We start from the raw sequence: 20,893 nt of genomic DNA on the forward strand, positions 1-20,893 counted from the left end.
GACAAAGGATTAATTTCCAGAATGTATCCATTCAAAGCACTCAACAAAAAGCCATCCAGTTACTCAAATGCCAAGGAACACCAACACACAATTCTCCAAATAAGAAATGCAAATGGCCAACAAGCATATGAAAAAAATCCTCAGTAACATTAGCCCTTAGAGAAATCAAGCAAAAACCACAGTGATACACAGTAAGGTGGCCCTCTGGGCCAACATGGTGATGGTCAACGGCACTAACTGCTGCTCCCAATGCTACATCCCATATGATCATGGAGTGAACCCTTCCTCTTGCTCTATAGTTTTGTCTTTCAAATAACTAAGATAGGGTCCAACATGGTAGCCAGGGAGGTAATTTAGTGCAGCCACTGGGACCAGCAGGACACTTGCCATGAACAATCCACTACAACACATGTGAAAGATATGAGCTAATTATATCAGAGAGATACCTGTCCCACCAAGCTTACACAGAACTGTTAAAAATGGCCAAAATACCAAACGAGATTTCCATTATCAGGAGGATAATGAAACTGGAGTATATAAAAAATAGTATTCAGCTACTAAAAAGAATAAATTTCTATCATTTGCAACAAAATGAATGGAACTGGAGGTCATAATGTTAAATGAACCAAAGACAAATACTGCATGTTCTTTATACATGGAAACTAAAATTTTAAAACATATTTGTGTGTTTAAGTTTGCGACAGTGTTTTGTACAATTTTGTTCTAAATCCTTGTTATAAACAGGACTTTTATTCTATTACCTTCCTAATGATCTTGTGACCATTTTAAAGCTTGTTTTGAGTCAAGTTCAACACTTTTCATTTGTCTATTTTCTTGTTGAACTATGTTTTTAATTTGTTGAACTTTTTAATTTAGCCAGTAAGTCTTTGACTAAGTAAAAATGGATTACCTTTAAAAAATCAAATATTAAGTTAAAAATAATATACAGGTATTACAGAATCTTACTGCAACCCTGCAACCTTAAACCTTAAGTTATAAGATAAAAAGACCTTCCTCATACCCAAAGAAACCCCTCGCAGGTATTTTAATGAACATAAGGCAAAAAGGGACTAATGCAGATCATTTATGATGGCTTTTTTAAAGGTTTCTTTAGTTCTGTATGTATTGGAAAGGCAGATTTACACAGAGAAGGAGATAGAAAGATCTCTGTCTGCTACTGGTTCACACCCCAAGTGGCTGCCATAGCCAGAGCTCAGCCGATTGGAAACCAGGAGCTTCGTCTGGGTCTCCCATGCGGGTACAGGGTCCCTAGACTTTAGGCCATCCTCTATGGCTTTCTCAGGCCACAAGTAGGGAGCTAGATGAGAAACAAAACAGCTAGAACATAAATCGGTAGGCATTGGGATCCCGGGACATGCAAGGTGAGGATTTACCCCCTGGACCATTATGCAAGGACCTACAAATGACCTTTTAAAAATCCTCATCTATTCTGCACACAAGTTTTTTTTTTTTTTTTAAGATTTATTTATTTGTTGGAAAGTCAGAGATACAGAGAGGAGGAGAGACAGAGAGGAAGATCTTCCATCCGATGATTCACTCCCCAAGTGGCTGCAACAGCCTATGCTATGCCAATACGAAGCCAGGATCCAGGAACTTCTTCCAGGTCTCCCACACAGGTACAGGGTCCCAAAGCCTTGGGCTGTCCTTGACTGCTTTCCCAGGCCACAAGCAGGGAGCTGGATGGGAAGTGGAGCTGCCGGGATTAACACCAGCACCCATATGGGATCCTGGCGCATTCAAAGCGAGGACTTTAGCTGCTAGGCCACGCTGCCGGGCCCCACACAAGTTCTTTATTAAATTTTTGCTTAGCAAAGAGGTTCTCCCAGGCTGCCTTTTCATTCTCTCTTTATCCTTCAGGCACTCTTGCCAGTTCCACCCACCTGCCTTACTTCTGCAGGTCAGAGTCCCAGGCTCAGCCTGTGTGACCCCTGCCCTGCACTCCAGCATCACATCCTCAGGTTGGGCAGAGCAGGATCCTGGCCTGAGGTAGAGAATGAGTCCCTGATGGACCCTGTGGCCTCATCAACTCAGGAATGTCCGGAATGTCATTTCAGGCACCACCCAGATCTTGTGATGAGAACCCTGCCCTGTGCTACAGGTCACTCCTCACACACGCAAGGCAAACTGAGGAGTTTTTGCCTTCTCCCATCCCCTGACTCTGAGATGTGTAAAAGCTCAGTACTGTGTATCCTGGGCAGCCATTTCCCTCACACAGTCTTGCCACCATGTGGAAGTGGTCCATCTCCTACCAGGGAGTGGTGTGTCAGACTCTCTCCCCTAACAAAATCCTCTGCATGCCATCTTTGCACAGGTGTCATGCCAGTCTTCTCTGTATCGTTCCAATTTTAGTATAAAAAAAATCCTTAGCCTGAACTAAAGTCCCCCTCTCTCTCACACTCCCTAAACAGGAGGCCTCGGGCACCACTATTCTTTGGCCCATCTCCAGGCTCGAAAAGATTGTTGTATTTTGTATGAATTTTTCAGTTGTTTCAGGTTAGCTCAACACAATTCCTTTTTATTTCATCTTGGGTGGACCTGGAAGTCCTGCAGTAGAGAAAATGAAGAGCCCACATTGTGAAGAAAGTAAGGGCAAATACGAATCTGACAAAAGAGGAAAGAAGAGCTGGACAATGCAGAGATGGTGCACGGGGGTTCTAGGACAAAATGGGAAGTGGTCGGGATAGGATTCCTGGTGCAGTGGTTGGGCCATCTCTTAGGATCTTTGCCTCTCAAATCAGAGCCTGTGTTGGAGAGTCTGGACTCTGTTTCTAATCCCAGTTTCCTGCCAGTGTGGATCCTGGGAGGCAGCAGGTGATGGCTCACGTACTTGAGTTCCTGCCATCCACATGGGAGACCTGGATCGACTCACAGGCTTTGGTCGGGCTCAATTGAGGAGCGAATTAGTGGATGGATGATCTACCTTGCTCCATGTTCCTCTCACTCAGTGTCTGTCATCCTGACCTTCAAATAATTAAGACAGGAAGGGAGTGAACTAACTAGTAAAGCTTGGAAGCTGAGAGGAAGGACTTCTGGAGCTGTGACTCAAGACTTCCTAGCAAGGGACGGAGCCTAGTGGTACTGTGACGCGTAAGACAAGATAGTAGGCAGTTAGAGTCTCTAGTCCCTGGTGAAGTTACTTTTTAAAAACCTAAAATCCTACTTCTCCCTAGTCCTTACTCTTCAAGGGCACCTTCTCCCACTTAAGGGAGAACATAGGACAGACTCAACCCATCAGTTCCTCTCTCTCAGCATAATCAGAATGGGAGAGGAAGCCATCAGTCCCACCTTTCCAATGTCCTTCGGTTCTGGACAAGGTGCTGCATTGCTGCCCACTGTGTTTTTCTTCCATTTTATTTCCTTTTTAGTGACTCCTCTGAGAGGGTGTATAACAGACACCATCTCCACCATTTCCTCGTGTCTTTCCTTCCTTCCTTGGAGCCCCCTACTGCCACTATGGCAGGAGATCTCTTTCTCTCAAATTCCCTCTGATCTTGCTTTCCTTGGAGCCCCATCCTGTCTATGTCAGGAGCCCACTTTCTCCCTTTCCTAAATAAAACGTGCTTTGCAAACCAGAGCTATCCACATGGAAATCCTTCCTTCATGTGAGATAAGAAACAAGGTTGCTGCCATGTTTTATGTCGAATTCCCTGCAACAGTACCAGTGTCCTCAAGAGGCCAAAAGGAGTCAGAGAAACTGAACTGGACCGAGCCAACAGAAGCAAGCTGTCTGCTAGTGGTGCAAAGGGGAGAAGAGAAGTGAGTGGAAGGGGGAGGAGGAGCAAGAGAGGAGGAAGTCAGGAAGTTCTTCCAAAGTCAACAACATTGGAACAAGCTCTTCTCCCCCACCACTCTTACAAGCTTTCACTCCCTAGGCCCCCTATTAGCAAAGTCTAACAGGAAGCTCCAGGGGTAAAAAAAAAAAAAACAATTGAAGAGTTTCACCACCTTCATCATAAAATAACAATGTAGGAGATTGGCTTAAAGCAACAAGGTAATAACTTTGCTTAATAACTAGCCCTTATCCACCTATGTGACCTTTTTTCTAGGTAACAACTGGAACACCTGGAACACGAGATTAAGGTTGGGGCAGGACTTTCTAGCAGGTTGGTCAGGATATGCACCTGCTAGAATGGATGCTTGGATGAAATCTGTTAGTACATGGCACTGTCCACTAAATTCTTTCAGAGCTTTTGCAGCACTGATCTCCCATGTATGTGGTTTTTGGTTTTGGTTTTTGTTTTGTGTTTAAGATTTACCATGAAAGAGATGGAGACTCCAGATATACTCATTGATACCAGGCTCAACCAAGCTGTCTGGGCCAAAGGAATAAGGAATGTCCCATACCACATTCATGTACAATCATCCAGGAAACAAGAGGATGAATATTCACCAAACAAGCTCTATACTTTGGTTATCTATGAACCTGTCAACGCTTTCAAAAATGTTCAGTCAGTACAGATGAGAACTCAGTAAGTTGTAAGACTGCCAAAACAAGTGAAAAACATTCATGTATTTTTACTTAAAAGGTAGATTTACAAAGAGACAGAAAAAGAGACAGGGAAAAAGTTTCCATCTGCTGGTTCACACCCCAAATGGCCACAAGAGCCAGAGCTGGGCCAGTCTGAAGGCAGGAGCCTGGAGTTTCTTCCACGTCTCATTCATGGGTGCAGGGGCCCAAAGACCTGAGCCATCTTCTGTTTCCCAGGCCAAAAGCAGGGAGTTGGATCACCAGCGGAACAGCTAAGACTCAACCTGACCCCCATATGGTATGCCAGCACCACAGGTAGAAGCTTAACCTACAATGCCATGCTGCTGGTGTCCTTTATACATTACTTCTAAAATTTTTTTTTGAGAGAAACAAAGACAACTCCCCAAATGACAACAGACTCAGGCCTGGGTTCAGGAGCCAGGTGGAAGACAGGATGGTAAGAACCACCACTGCCTCACTGGGTTTACATTAGTGGGAAAACTGCAGTCAGGAACTGAACCCAGGTACACTGATGGGGGACTCTTACATCCTAACTAGCATCTTAACCATTCAACCAGCCATTCAACTCTTGGCTATCCTTGTTCTTTCAAGGTCATCAACCACCATTCCCCTCACAGAAACTATGTGACAACAGGTCTCCGAAAGTCCGATGAACTTGGCCAGCATATGAAGTAACATCAGAACTCTCTTGAACAACTGATGGGACATTGGATTAGACAGAGGTGGGAATCCCAGTGCTATGGCAACTTAGACCTCAACAATGATCTCGGAAGCACACAGCCTGTCCTCATTCAGTCATGGCTGGGCTGCCTCAGCACCGACTCCTCTGTCACAGGCAACCTGAATCAAGGTTAGAAATTTGCCAAGTTTTGTTGAGGACACAGTGATGAGAATGAAGCAAAGGCAAATGTCAAGCCCGGGAAGCGATAGAACAGCCTATGACTTGAAAACGACAATGGTACTGTAAGAGCCGAGGAGCTGTAACAGCAGAAAAGATGTGAATGGCCACCAGCTTTGATTTGGTTCTCCTGCCAGAAAATGTTCCCACACAACCACACCTATGACTCTGAGAGACAGACCCAGGCTTACGATCTTCCTGGAAATCCAGGCTAGTTTTTCTAAATCACACCGTGTATGGTCTTTTGTTCCAACACAATACGGCTTTGTCTGTGGACTTCCTGCTGCATGTAAAGTGCCACCCGTGAACCAACGACTTTTCTAAGAGGCAGTATGTCACTCCCATCCTCTGGCTTCTGCCTTCAGAAAGAGCACCTATGAGGCCGAGATGAAATCATTTCCTGTAACCCACACAGGTACGAACAAACAACAGCCATGACCTCAGCCCCTCTGGCCTCCTTTGAAATGCCAAAGCTCATCATGAAGCCGTTGACTCCGCACACACACCTGTCCTGTGCAAACTCTAGCTTCAGGAAGGAAGTGTACAGCCTGGGCCTATGTTTTCTCCTCCGTAAATCTGATTCTCATTCAGTAAATCTGATTCTCATTCATTCATTTAGGATCCTAGCAGCAGCTGCTTGTTCACCTTCACAATCCTATTTCTATTGGGGGTACTCCAAGTTATTACTACAGCACCAAGTAATCATGAAGTCTCTCAACTCCTTGATGATGTCCTAAATGAAATGGTGAGGGCACACTCCTGCTACTGCTGCCATACTCGCCCATCTTCCAGGGTGTCTGGGTTTCTCTCCACTCTGAGTGGTCCCAGGCACTCTGCTCCCCTATTTTTATGCCATCAGCTGCTGCTGCTTTGATGAATGTGACCAGGGACTCAGTTTGGGCGGGGGCAGTTCCTTGAAGGGGGTCTTGAGTCACTGCACTGATACTCTACCAGCTAACTGGAAAGACTTGGCCCACCATAGAACACCGTGGGCCAAGGAATGCCCGGGTCCCTGGGAACTGGAAGCTGGCTTTTGTAGACCCTCAGATTCCCATCCAATTCCTGGGGGCGGATTTGGGAACCACACGCCACCTACAGATGCCAACGGATGAAATCACAAGGAAGTGAGATGATTTAATTCAAGGAGATTCTTTGACCCCAAGTTGTAAACCAAAGTTTAACTGTAAGAAGACATTAAAAGTGCAATCCAGACACTATCAGAATAATCCAGGCTTTTCCTAAGAAGAAAGCTGCAGGGTTTTCAGCACTAGGTTTCATGAAATCAATTTCCAGAGTTCCAAGGTTTTGTAACTTCGTTTCTAACTACATTTTTTATAATGCCAGACTGCGGATACAGCTTCCCTTTAGCAAACTACGGTGCCTACACAGGTATCCAGCAATATTATAGATGCTCCATGCACCTTGGTTACAGATGGGGTTATTTTTTTGCCTAGGAATCTTGTGGGTTAAAAAAACACACACACACACATATAAGGACAAGCAAGCAGCCAGTTTCGTGAGAACCAAGCAGAGAAGGCAGCAAGCAAAAGCAGCAACCGTTACCTCCTGTCCCCATTTGGAATTCCTTTAGGCCGCCTTTCTCACCCTGAGGTCAAGATCCAGAGCTGATCCGATGGCTGCCCCATATACTTACAATGCCTTGTCCAGGCTTATCAACAGCAAGAACAGATCCAAAATACCACAACAGAATGTGAGTGAAAACTTCCATGACCGGGAGCAGTGTGGAAAGACATAAACCAGAGCCGACTTCCCAGCCAGCATTTCCTTGGAGGTGAACTTGGTAGTTCATATTGACAGCAGATGACGAACGAATTGAGTCTCTGCAGGTTATACAGCAACAGAGCTCCACAACCACAGGCAGGACAACACCCTTAAAAGCGGGCCCAGCACAAGAGCCTAGTGGCTAGATCCTCACTTTGCATGCAAGCCGCCCTTATAGGCACCTGTTCGAGTCCAGGCTGCTCTACTTCCCATCCAGCTCCCTTACTGTGGCATGGAAAAGCAGTAGAGAATGGCCCAAACCCTTAGGACCCTGCATCTACAGGGGAGGTTGGAGAGAAGCTCCTGACTCCTGGCTTCGGATCCACTCAGTTCCAGCTGTTGTAGCCAATTGGGGAGTGAACCAGAGGTAGGAAGATCTTTCTGTATCTCCTTCTCTTGGTGTATCTACCTTTCCAATAAACACAATTTTTTAAAAAAAAAATTTTTTTTATTGGAAAGGCGGATATACAGAGAGGAGAGACAGAGAGGAAGATCTTCCATCCGATGATTCACTCCCCAAGTGAGTGCAACAGCCGATGCTATGCCGATCCGAAGCCAGGAGCCTCTTCCGGGTCTCCCACGTGGGTGCAGGGTCCCAAAGCTTTGGACTGTCCTCCACTGCTTTCCCAGGCCACAGGCAGGGAGCTGGATGGGAAGCAGGGCCGCCGGGATTAAAACCGGCGCCCATATGGGATCCCGGGCGTGCAAGGCAAGGACCTTAACCACTTGCGCCACCGCGCCGGGCTCAAACACAAATCTTTTAAAAATAAAAAAACCTGCCTCCACATCAGCTCCCACAGAAGGGACCCAGGTGGCCCGAGTGGACTCTCAAGCCTGGGAGGAAGAATGAGGTCACTTCGGTTTCCCTGGCTATGCTTTTGCCCCTAAGGGGAAGTTTATGCAGACTGAATACACATGAAAAGACAGTCTTCAGGTGCAGCAACCCTGATTGTCCTTGGCATCAGCAATGAGAGGAAGCACCAAGAACAGTGACCTACAGATGTGTCTGCAGTGTTTAGGGAAGCAGGCCCCTGCACACTGCGGACCTCTTCCGCGCCAGCCCCCCACGGGGGAGGCAACACTTAGCAACAAGCTTTGCTTCATCTTCTACGAGTTTTTGTCAGCGATCAGTTCGCACGGCAGTAATGCAACTATCATACAAGACCAAAAGTCTACCCAAAGCCAAGTCCACTAGGGCCAGTGTTCAGGAACAGAAAATAACGCTGCTGCCACACACAGGATCATGTGCCGGCCACTCCTCTCACAATCCAGCTCCCCGCTAAAGCACCTGGGAAAGCAGAGGGCCCGAGAGTTTGGGCCTGTGGCACCCTAAGTGGGAGACGTGGATAAAGCTTCTGGCTTTAGCCTAGCCCAACCTCACCTGTTGTAGACATCTGGGGAGTGAACCACTAGATAGAATCTTTTTTTTTAGAATCTTATTTTTATTGCAAAGTCAGATTTACACACAGAGAGAAGGAAAGACAAAGGGAAAGATCTTCCATCTACTGGTTCACTCCCAAAGTGGCCGCAATGGCCGGAACTGAGCCAATCCAAAGCCAGCAGCCAGGAGCCTCTTCCGTGTCTCCCATGCGGGTGTAAGGTTCCAAGGCTTTGGGCCGTCCTCGACTGCTTTCCCAGGCCACAGGCAGGGAGCTGGATGGGAAGCAGGGCTGCCGGGATTAGAAGCTACACCCATATGAGAGCCTGCTGCATTCAAGGCAAGGACATTAGCTGCTAGGTCACCGAGCCGGGCTCTAATCTTTTACAATGAAGTACATCTTAAAAAAAAAAAAAGATGTAGCCAAGACATTATGAACACATTTAAAACACAGCAATTTGAGTTATGACCAATAACTGACGACATAATTTACCACCCATACTTGATACTTCTGATACTACCAAAAAGCGTCCCAGCAAAGCAGGTGTGTTTTCCTTAAGGACATGGGTTGGGATCAAGGGCTTCCAGACTCCACGTTAGCCCCACAACCCCATCAGTTTCACTCAATGTGAAATTCACTTGTAAGACAATATTTGTGTCTACAGTTTTGTCACTGCTAATATACATCTGCCTAAGGAACTTCAGTACACGCAAAGGCTGAAGTTCACTAGGAAGTTATCTGTGGTAAGAATGAATACTGTCCATACCAAACACTTTTGAATTGCTCACACAACTCTGGCAGGTTTTTAAAGATTTCCTCTAGGGGCCACGCAGTAGCCCGGCAGTTAGTCACTCAGCTGCTGGCCTCGGCCCGAGCCAGGCCTGGGTGTTGCAGCCACTTAGGGCATCCATCAGCTCGCCTCACGAGAGCGCTCGTCTGCCTCGTGATGTGAAGTACTTCCCGATTCCACAACAAAAACACAGTCCACTGAGATTTTGAAACAAAACTGCTCTTTAATCCTTTCATATTGGCAATGCTGGTGTTTACTATTTGAAGAAATCTTCTAGAACAAAGTAGCAAAATCAAAACCTCTTTCGCAGGTTACCAATATTTGGCCATTTTAGTTAAATTTTTGTTTATTTCTGAGGCAGAAACACACACAGACATCTCCCATGCACCTGTTTAACACTCAGCTGCTCCGGCAGCAAGAGCTGAGCCAGATGAAAGCGAGCAGCCGGACACTTACTCCACATCCCCTACCTGGGTGCTCTGAGCCAACTACTTCTGCCTGCTGCTGCCAGGGCTAACGGTAGGAAGAAGCTGGTAGGGACTAGCTCCATGGTATCGTAGGTTAAGCCTCTGCCTGTGGGGCCAGCATTCCCTATGAGCATCTGTCCGAGTCCTGACTGTTCTACCTCCAGTCCAGCTTGCTGCTGGTATGCCTAGGAAAGCAGTAAAAGATGCCCCAAGTCCTTGGGCCTCTGCACCCACCCTGGAGAGCAGCTCACACTGGCCCGGCTGCAGCCATTGTTGGCACCTGGGGAGTAAACCAGCAGAAGGCGTCTGCCTCTCTTCTGTGTAACTCTGTATCATTAAAAAAAATAATAAAGTCTTTGGGGAAAAAAAAAAAAAACACTGAAATCAAAAGTCAGAGCCAGGAATTGAACCCAGGTAATCCAAGTGGAATGTGGGAACCTTAGAGCTGCTTCACTGCTAAATAAAGCACACACGCTGTCCCTGGGAAGTTGACTTTATAGATAGAGGAAGACTGAAGCATGATCAGAAAGTTTAAGCAAAGTTTTTAGGTGACAGGAGGCTGACTACCTGAGCCATCATCGCCGCTTCTCAGGTGACATGAGCAAGTGGCTCAGCTGAGAACCAAACCCAGGCAACTCCAGTCCGGAGTACAGGCATCTTAGCCACTGGGCTCAACCACCACTGCTCTGATCATGGTTAGATCCAGTGACAGCAAGGCAGCTTGACCCTGTCCAATGTTGCCACGGCATCTGACCCAGAGGTCAGTGGGAAGCCTACTCTACAGACAGCCCAGCTCCGGGAGGTGGGGTGTTTCTCCATGCCAGCATCAAGGGTGTTAGAAAACGTTCTCATGTCAATATCCCCAGACTCCTCTGATCGACAGAGCTCCCAACCCCACGCCAGACCATGCTCAGTGGGAACTTCCAGAGAGGAGAAACCCAATGCACTTAAAAATGAAAGGTAAGCATCTTCACCCAGATCCTGGCTCATGGACCTGCTGGTCCGTAGGGGAAGCTCCTGGCTCACCCCACCCAGTGGCTGCCCGTCACCCACAGCCACCATCCTTCTGGAAAAAGCAGCATTTCCTGATTCTTGCATGGTGACAATAAGGGAAGCTTGTAGAACAGAGCACCAGTTTAAGAAAAAAGGAACATTCTGCTCTCCAGGAAGTTGTTATTCTTGTGACCTCAGTGAAGCAGTAAAGAAATTTAAATCCGGGCCCGGCGCGGTGGCGCAAGTGGTTAAAGGTCCTCGCCTTGCACGCCCGGGATCCCATATGGGCGCCGGTTCTAATCCCGGCGGCCCCGCTTCCCTTCCAGCTCCCTGCTTGTGGCCCGGGAAAGCAGTCGAGGACGGCCCGAAGCTTTGGGACCCTGCACCCACGTGGGAGACCCGGAAGAGGCTCCTGGCTTCGGATCAGCATAGTATCGGCCCGTTGCGCTCACTTGGGGAGTGAATCATCGGATGGAAGATCTTCCTCTCTGTCTCTCCTCTCTGTATATCCGCCTTTCCAATAAAAAAATAATAAAAATAAATCTTTAAAAAAAAAAAAAGAAATTTAAATCCTTTACAGGATATCAGGCACAAGAAACTGACCTCTGTTGGGCCCAGCACCGAGGCCTAGTGGTTAAAGTTCTCACCTTGAATGTGCCGGGATCCAGTTCTAGTCCCGGCAGCTCCACTTCCCATCCAACTCCCTGCTTGTGGCCTGGGAAAGCAGTCAAGGACAGCCCAAAGCCTTGGGACCCTGCACCTATGTTGAAGACCAAGAGGAGGCTCCTGGCTGCTGGCTTCAGTTTGGCTCAGTATCGGCCGTTACGGCTGCTTGGGAGTGAATCAACAACAGAGAGGAGGATCTTCCTCTCCAGCTCTCCTCCACTTTGTATGTAAAACTTTCTAATAAAAATTTAAAAAGTCTTTAAAAAAAGGAGTGGGGTCAATTGACGGCCTTCTCACAGTGTCTGAGGCACTTGGTACATCAGGGGAGGCATCGTAAATTTTCTGTTTCATTGCCAGTCATTCTCGCTGGTATTTTGGGTTCCACAAGATGAAACTTATACATCGACTTAACATGTGACAGAATCCTGAAGTCAAGGGGTAACAATCAAAAGAAGGAAAAATGTCCCAACCTAGGAAGTAGATATCTATGGAGTGAATTAGCAAAGAAATCAACTGCAGCTAAGGCTGTCATAGGATTCTAAACATCTCACTCCACCTAGGGCTCTTCTGTCCTGCGGTTCACATAGGAAACGCCCGGGCCTGAGTGTGGACCCCACGCATCCTGTGTAGGTAGCAGGAACCCAGCTGCTTGAGCTGCAACTAGTATATCCCAGGAGCAGCAGCTGCAGTACAGAGTCTGAGGCAGCAATGGGGTCCAGGCACAGGAACGTGGACCTGACCAGCCATGGGAATTGGCTAGACCAAACAGCCACACCTAAATCTCGATTTTTAAAATTTATTTTTAGGGCCTGGCATGATAGCATAGTGGTTAAAGTCCTCGCCTTGAACGTGCCGGGATTCCATCTGGGCGCCGGTTCATATCCTGGTGGTCCCGCTTCCCATCCTGCTCCCTGCTTGTGGCCTGGGAAAGCAGTCAAGGACGAGGACATCCCAAAGCCTTGGGACCCTGCACCCGTGTGGGAGACCCAGAAGCGCTCCTGGCTTCGGATTGGCACAGCACTGGCCATTGTGGTCACTTGTAGAGTGAATCAGTAGACAGATCTTCTCTGTCTCTCCTCTCTGTATATATGCCTTTCCAATAAAAATGGATAAATCTTTAAAAAAAAATGTTTAAGTTTTATTGGGAAGGCAGATTTACAGAGAGGAGGAAAGAGGGAGAGAAAGACCTTCCATCCATGATTCATTCCCCAAGCGGCCAGAGCTGAGTTGATCAGACACCAGGAGCTTCTTCCGCGTCTCCCACAGAGGTACAGGGTTCCAGGACTTTGGACCATTCTCTACTGCTTTCCCATGTCACAAGCAGAGAACTGAATGGGAAGTGGAACAGCTGGGACATGAACCAGCACCCATATGAAATCCCAGGGTTGCCAGGCAAGGATTTAGTCTTTAGACTATCGTGCCAGGTACCCTAAATCTTGATTTTAATCCAGTCATTGCCCTGTCTATCAACACAAATGTTAAACACAGTACATCTGTTCTGATTAAGTTTGAAGGTTAGTAAGAAACAAAGCACCACAATCACAATAGCTCACACAACATACAAGATAGAAGGTTGTCTGTCCAGCTCCAAAACACCTACATGTGCCAGTCCGGAGCTGACCTACCTGCGAGCCCTCAGCAGCGCAGCCCTGAGTTCCAGGCGCCTGGGTTTACACTGGCCCACACCTGACTATTTCAGGAACTGGGAGTTAACAAGGGCAGGTAAGACCTCTCCTTATCTTCTTAAAAAATTATTTTGATGTTTTTGAAGTATTTTTAAAGATTTACTTACTATTTGAGTGGCAGAGCAACAGGGGGAAGAGGGTGGGGAACAGAGGACAGGCAGAGAGGTAAGCATCATCTATTCATTAGCTCATTTCTCAAATAACCACAATAGCCAGCCCGGCCAGGGTGAAGCTGGGAGCAGGGAACTCATCCTGGGTTTTGCGTGTGGCAGAGGCCTCAGTACCTGGATTATCATCTGATGTCTTTCCTGGAGCATCATCAAGGAGAAGATGCAGGCCTGAGCCCACGTGCTGACTGCAGGCCCGCATTCAGGCTGGGCAATCTCAATGGGAGGGCAGTTCTCTGCACAGCTTCCAGGCTCTGCAAGGCACAGGACAGCCCTGGAAAGGCGAGCCCAGCCCCAGCAGCCAGGGTGACCCAGTTCTTTCCATGAGCCAGCAAACAAGGTCCCTGCAGCAGGCAAAGAGGCAGTGCACTTGTGAGAAAGTCACAGGTCAATGCTGAGGCCAAGGTCACAAAGCGTCAAGCTTATCTGCGTTCTAAGAACACGCTGCAGCAATGTGAACTTGACTCACAGCTGAAGTGCACGCCGAGGAGGCAGGAGCACCAAGCGTGGCCTGGACAGTGGCCCTGCACAGCACAGTGTGTCATCAACAACTTGTGCGTCAATGCTGCAGGTTCTACGGTTCTAAGCCAGAGACCTGCTGGCACATCTTTAGAACCCTCTTCCACCTCCAGAGGCCAAAATCATGTGCACACTCTACTCTGGACACCCACAGGGTGGGCTTGATCGTGTTTTTAAAAGTTGGCACTCATGGGTCCAGTGCCATAGCCTAGTGGCTAAGTCCTCGTCTTGCATCAGCCGGGATCCCATGTGGGCACTGGTTCGTATCCCAGTTGCCCCACTTCCCAACCAGCTCCCTGCTTGTGACCTGGGAAAGCACTTGTTGATGGCCCTAGGCCTTGGGACCCTGTACCTGTGTGGCAGACGTGGAAGAGACGCCAGGTTCCTGGCTTCAGATTGCCTCAGCTCTTGCTGCTGCAGCCACAAGGGGAGTGAACAGGTGGACAGAATAGCTTTCTCCCTGTATCTCCTTCTCTCCATGTATCTGTCTTTCTAATGTTAGAATCATATACAAGACAATCTCAATGATATAAGTTAAAATCTGCATAGGAATAAAAAAAGCTGCATCAAGAAAGCAAAGAATCTTCCATCTGGGGCAGGTGTTGCAGTGCAGTGGATTAAGCCCCTGCCTGCAACTTATGACGACATTCCCAGGATCAACCCCTGCCTGTGCTTCTAAAACAGCCTTCTGCTGAACAGGTGGTGGATGATGCTTCAAATACACACGTTCCTTCCTCTCACGTGCAAAACTCAAATTCAGTGCTTGGGTCCAGGCCTCCTACCGGCCCAGCCCTGGCTGCTGTGGGTATTGGTGAGTGAACCAACAAACAGAACAATGTGTGTGTGTCTGTCAACCACTCTTTATGAAGACAAGCAATCCCTTCAGTGCATCGTGTTGATTCTTCTAAGACTTTAAACTTCTAAAATTCAAAGTGCAGTAGAAAACTCACATCAGATTCTCAGAGCTTGAAGCACAAAGTGTGTGTGCTACCAAAGCGAGCACTCCAGGTTTGAAGCACAAAGAGCGAGAGGCATCCCTAAAGTGTTTCCTCCCTCCCTCTCCCCCAAGAAGAGAGGACACAGTGAATCGCCGAGGTCCCCAAGGAGGGTGGAGAGCACAGAGCAGCCCCCTTGCCCACAGGCCCACTCTGCAGAGGCAGCTTCCCCAGCTCACAGCTGAGCGCAAACGGCGCAGCTCAGGGACCTCCCAGGTGAAAGCCCTACAATTGGAGCAGTCAACAACCTTTTTGAGGACACCCATGCAATCCAGAGAGACACTCAACTCCATCACAGAAGGCTCCACTCAACACTTCAAACACTTGGTGGAGGAGCCAGTGTTGCGACATGAGGGCTAAGCAATGCAAATACCACACAGGGGCACCAGTTCATGTCCTAGCCACTTCACTTCCGATCCAGCTCCCCCATCATACACCTGGGAGAACACCTCGACTGCTGTAACCATATGCTAGACCCGGATGAAGCTCCCGGCTTTGGCCTAGGCAGCGCAGCCATGGGGAAGCGAACAAGCACACGGGAGATCTCTCAATGCTCTGCTTTTCATCAGCTCAGCTTTTCAAACAAATCTTTCTCACACACACACACACAAACGCACATTCCTAGATGGGAAACAGTACAGCTGTCCCACTCACTGCAATCTCAGATTAAATCACTTCTAATCAAAGCTCCTAGGTCTGCAATACTGCCGCCATCTGCTGCCCTCAACCCACCAAGGTCTATGTCGAGCTGAAGGCAACCGAAAAGAAGTAGACGCAAGCAAAGTTCTTGGTCCACCCCATCTTTGCCCAAAAGCGGGACAATTTTATAAAAGTTCCCTCTTTACAAACTTACATGGCCCGAAGGGCTATGGGAGCCCAGATTCCAAGAAGGCTTGTGCATAGGTCATTAATTTCAGAAAAGGCATTAGAAAGCTGGAGCTGAGAGGAACAAGCGTGATAGCCTGGTGACTAAATCCTCGACTTACCTCCACCAGGATCTCACATGAGCCACTGGGTCATTTCTCAGCTGCTCCACTTCCCATCCAGCTCCCTGCTTGTCGCCTGCGAAAGCACTTGTTGATGGTCCAAAGCCTTGGGACGCTGCACCCAGGTGGGAGAGCCCAAAGCAGCTCCTGGCCCAGCTCAGCTCCGGCTGTCGTGGCCACTTGGGGGAGTGAACCAGTGGATGGAACATCTTCCTCTCTTTATCTCTCTTAATATCTACATTTTCAATAAAATAATTAAACAAATCTTTTTTTAAAAAAAAAAGAAATAGGTACCTGGCTTACTGCAGAGGTCAACAGTGACCATCCGCTGGGGGCGCAGGGCATTAAATAATAAAAGGCACAATTGGCTTGTGGGCGTGGCTCCTGGCGTTCCACAGGCCCCAGCTGTGTTAGGCTTCCACTGGCCCTCCACACCTGCTTCTCCTTAAGATGCTCACCCAGATTGGAGTCATGGGAGGCACCGGATAGAATGTTCTATCTCGGGCCCGGCGCGGTGGCGCAAGTGGTTAAGTCCTCGCCTTGCACGCCCGGGATCCCATATGGGCACCGGTTCTAATCCCGGCAGCCCCGCTTCCCTTCCAGCTCCCTGCCTGTGGCCTGGGAAAGCAGTTGAGGACGGCCCAAAGCTTTGGGACCCTGCACCCGCGTGGGAGACCCGGAAGAGGCTCCTGGCTTCGGATTGGCATAGTATCGGCCCGTTGCGGCTCACTTGGGGAGTGAATCATCGGATGGAAGATCTTCCTCTCTGTCTCTCCTCTCTGTATATCCGCCTTTCCAATAAAAAAATAATAAAAATAAATCTTTAAAAAAAAAAAAAAAAAAAAAAGAATGTTCTATCTCACTGGTCAAGGGCTGAACAAGGCGCCGCCGTCCCTACAAACCCCTGCCAGAGAACATAGAAAGGCAGTCAGGAAGCTGTTTTTCTCCCCTGGCTCCCTCTCCAGGACCTGGCTGGGACTTCCCTGAGGGGACCCTGGTGTCATCACAGGCGGCTCCAGGGCTCCTGCTGCACTGGCCCGTTCCTTCCTGTGCTGACTCAGGCAGGTGTCCCTACTCTGAGAATCGAAACTCTCCTTGCTAAGCTTTGTGAAGTCTCTTATGTCTTTTTGGCCTAATAAATTAACGTGGAATCAGGGGTGTCTGATCAGATCAGACCGTGGAGCCTCTCCCACTTAAATGGGTGCCTTTTGGACGGGCCAGGCCTACCCAGCCCCACAGAGGCAGCAGGAGCCCTCGGCACTCCCATCAGTAACACCACCTGCACAGGAGCTTTTCGTGTCCAGTATGATGGCGTGTATCTTCTTACTGGGAAGAAAACTCATGGTTCTCTCCACTTTATGGGAGGAGGAGGCTGGGCATAAGGAGATATATGACTTCCCAATGCCACAGGACCCAGAGCTGAAAATTCAGGTGCTCTGAGAACCCTAATGACATAAATTAAGAACCCCCATGGAGAACAGGTTTCTGCTCTAACAATTAAGATGCCCGCATTCCACATGAGAATGCCCGAGATCGAGTTCTCGCCTGAGTCCAGCATCCTGCTAGCACAGCCTCTGGGAGGTGACAGTGATAATGAGAGATGGCTCAGCTACTTGAGTTCCTACCATCCATGTTGAGACCTTGGTTGACATCCCAGTTCCTGGTTTCATGGCAGCATTTAGGGAATCGATCAACAGATGGAAGTGTCCCCCCATCCACGCTTGGCGACTTCTGATAAAATAATTTTAAAAACAAACCTTGGGAAGAAAGAAAGAAAGAAACCTTGGAAAGGAAGCAAGAAAAAACAAGACAGCAAGAAAGAAAGAACGAGCCCGGCACGATAGCCTAGTAGCTGAAGTCCTTGCCTTGCACACATTGGGCTCCCACAGGGGCACCAGTTCATATCCTGGCTCCTCCAGCTCCCTGCTTCTGGCCTGGGAAACCAGACGAGGACCACCTAAAGCTTGGAGACCCTGCTCCCACGAGCGAGACCCAAAAGAAGCTCCTGATTTTGGACTGGCCCAGCTCCAGCCATTGCGGTCATCTGGGGAATGAACTAGCGAATTGAAGATCTTTCAATCTCTCTCTGGAGATCTGACACACCAATAAAAATAAATAAATCTTAAAAAAAAAAAGTGACACAGGGCCAAAGAATAGAAAATGGAGCAAGGAGATGTTCCCTCTCTGCTTTTATCAGCCGATTACTCTTTCCTCCCAGCCTTTAGGATCCCCTCCCCCTCCTTCACTTGCCTGGTCTGTGCTGAAATGAGCCCCTGTTTAGCTGTTTACGAAGCTGGAGACTTAGGGGTTTTGCTAGGAATGAGTGCTGAATAGCCTAGGGAAGCAGAGGCCCCGAGGTGGAGTCTTGCTTGGCTGACTAGGCAGCTGCAGGCTGCGAGCTCCAATGGACAGTGCCCTGGACACTGCAGGGGTGGAGGCTGCGAGCTCTGTGAATATAACAGAATGCCCAGTTGTTGACGGAGTATGGGGCTCCCAGGAATGAAAGCCTGCTTTCCCACCTCCTGCTGGGTGTGAGCAGTGCTGTCCCTGCAGACAGGGTGCAAGCAGCATGGCCCGCTTCTCTGAGTGGCAGGGGCGTGGCTTCCCTCACGGACAGCTGAAGTCCAGACACAGCAGGCAGCCACCCTCCACCTTACAAAACACAGTTACAGAAGGAACTAAAGGTCAGAAGTCACCCTGGACCACAGTCCTGGTCTGCTGAACAAGAAAGAACCTTGCTCACACGCTGGGTTCTTTGCAGTTCTTGTCAAAACAGCTGGACTGGCCCACACCATCCAGGACTGTGTCCGCCTGTGTTGTGGCCTCACTTACATAGCATCCTGCTGAGGTGCTCCCATGGAGGCAGCAGGTGTTGGCTAAAGTAACGGGATCCTGCCACCCATGTGGGAGACCCGGACTGAGTTCCTGGCTCCCAGCATCAGCACAGTTGAGACCCAGCTGTTGCAGGCATTTGGACAGTGAAGCAGCAAATCAGAGTAATACTAAATGCTCTCTCTCTCAAATAAATAGGATAAGCATTTTCTAACTTACAAGAAAATAAAATATATCCTAAATCATACAACAGTGCTGTCCACAACTCAGTTATTAGCTGCACTCTAGGTTCAAAGATTGTTCTTAGCTAAGAAGGGATACAGAGAGGAAAGCTCAAGTCATCAGTGCCTGAAGAACACGGCCACTGAAGCCTGCGGCTGGGAGAAGCTGGAAGGGCCATGACAGCCAAGCTAAGGAAACAAGATCCAAGCTGGCCCCACCTAGAGCTAATTACAGCGCAGAGCCGCCACATAAAACAATGCAAATTTAGGGGCTGGCACCACGGCTCAACAAATTCTCCCCCTTGCAGTGCAGGATTTCATATGGGCACCCGTCCAGGTTCCAGCTGTCCCACTTTCAGCTCCCTGCTTGTGGCCTGGAAATGCAGTCAAGGATGATCCAAGTCCTTAGGGCCCTTCACCCACCTGAGAGACCTGGAAGAAGCTCCTGGCTCCTGGCTCCGGATCAGCTGAGCTCCGGTCACTGTGGCCACTTGGGGAGTAAACCAGCTGATGGAAGATATTGACCTATCACTCCTTCTCTCTGCAAAATCTGCCTTTCCAACAAAAATGTCTTAAAGAGAGAGAGAAACAGACATTTTGCTTTTCAGAATAAATGCTAAATAAACCACTGTTGGCTGTTGCCCACTCCTTTTGCAGCCGGGGGAGCAAAGGTCAGAGGGTCAACCCTTAAGGTGCATCAGCCTGGCAAAGGGCGGCCTGGCCTTCAGGACCCACGCCCATCTGCCCATCCACCCGTCCAGCCATCTCATTCCCCACTCCTAAACTGGCAGCCTGGCAGCAGAGCACAACTGATGCTATTTTCGTTATCACTCAAAATCGCACATTTGAGGAAAGATCAGGCCCTCTTTCTTGGCCTTCAGTGTGCCTGGACAGACCATCATGAGGCACAAGATAGTTGGGGAAGGTGTCTCCATGCAAAGGAGCAGCACCTATGAGTGAGGTGAGGTGAGGAGAGGTGCTGGGTGGGGCAGTGGTGGGGAGGAGACTGCTTAAGAGGCAGGGAGTGACTCGAAGCCAAGGAGGCAGAATTCTGCCTGGAACAGACAAGATTGCAGACAGTGAAAGGGAAAACTGAACTGTGAGGTTGCTCTGGACTTGGGGCTTCGGTGGGAACTCACACAAGCATTAGATATAAAGATGCTTTGGGCCAGCGCAATGGCGCAAGTGGTTAAGGTCCTCGCCTTGCATGCCCGGGATCCCATATGGGCACCAGTTCTAATCCTGGCAGCCCCGCTTCCCATCCAGCTCCTTGCCTGTGGCCCGGGAAAGCAGTCGAGGACGGCCCAAAGCTTTGGGACCCTGTACCTACGTGGGAGACCCGGAAGAGGCTCCTGGCTTCAGATTGGCTCAGCTCCAGCCATTGCGGCCGCCTGGGGAGTGAATCAACGGACAGAACATCTTCCTCTCTGTCTCTCCTCTCTGTATATCCGCCTTTCCAATAAAAATAAATCTTTTTAAAAAATAAATAAGTAAAAATTAAAAAAAAAAAAAAAGAAAGAAAGATGCTCTGGGCCTGGTGCGGTAGCCTAGTGGCTAAATCCTCACCTTGCACCTTCAGGGATCTTATATGGGTGCTGCTTTGTGTCCCTGCTGCTCTACCAGTTTGTGTCCTGACTGCTCCACTTCCCAGCCAGCTCCCTGCTTGTGGCCTGCTTGTGGCAAAGCAGAGGAGAATGGCCCGAACCCTTGGGACCCTGCCCCCATGCAGGAAATCCGGAAGCTCTTGGCTCCTGGTTTCAGATTGGCTCAGTTCTGCTGTTGCAGCCACATGGGGAGTGAACCAGTGAATGGAAAATCTTTCTCTCTGTGTCTCCTCTGTGTATCTGCCTTTCCAATGGAAAAAAATATTCTAAATAAATCTTTAAAATTAAAAAAGAAAGAAAAAGATTCATGGACGGCTCCACTGAATATGCCACTTCCAAGGTGGTACCTGCTGCAGAGGTACAAGCAGCCGGGAGGGGTAAGTGAGGGCACCGACAGAC

The 20,893-nt window shown here is 48.7% G+C and overlaps 1 pseudogene; it reads right to left on the reverse strand.

Moving 5' to 3' along the window:
- Positions 1–2,300: 2,300 nt before the first annotated feature.
- On the reverse strand, positions 2,301–2,386 carry LOC121154583 (annotated as a pseudogene).
- Between the last annotated feature and the right edge of the window lie 18,507 nt (positions 2,387–20,893).

The sequence above is a fragment of the Ochotona curzoniae genome, unplaced genomic scaffold (genome assembly GCF_017591425.1).
Source record: "Ochotona curzoniae isolate NIBS_2020 unplaced genomic scaffold, NIBS_Ocur_1.0 contig_1, whole genome shotgun sequence".
Lineage (NCBI taxonomy): Eukaryota > Metazoa > Chordata > Mammalia > Lagomorpha > Ochotonidae > Ochotona > Ochotona curzoniae.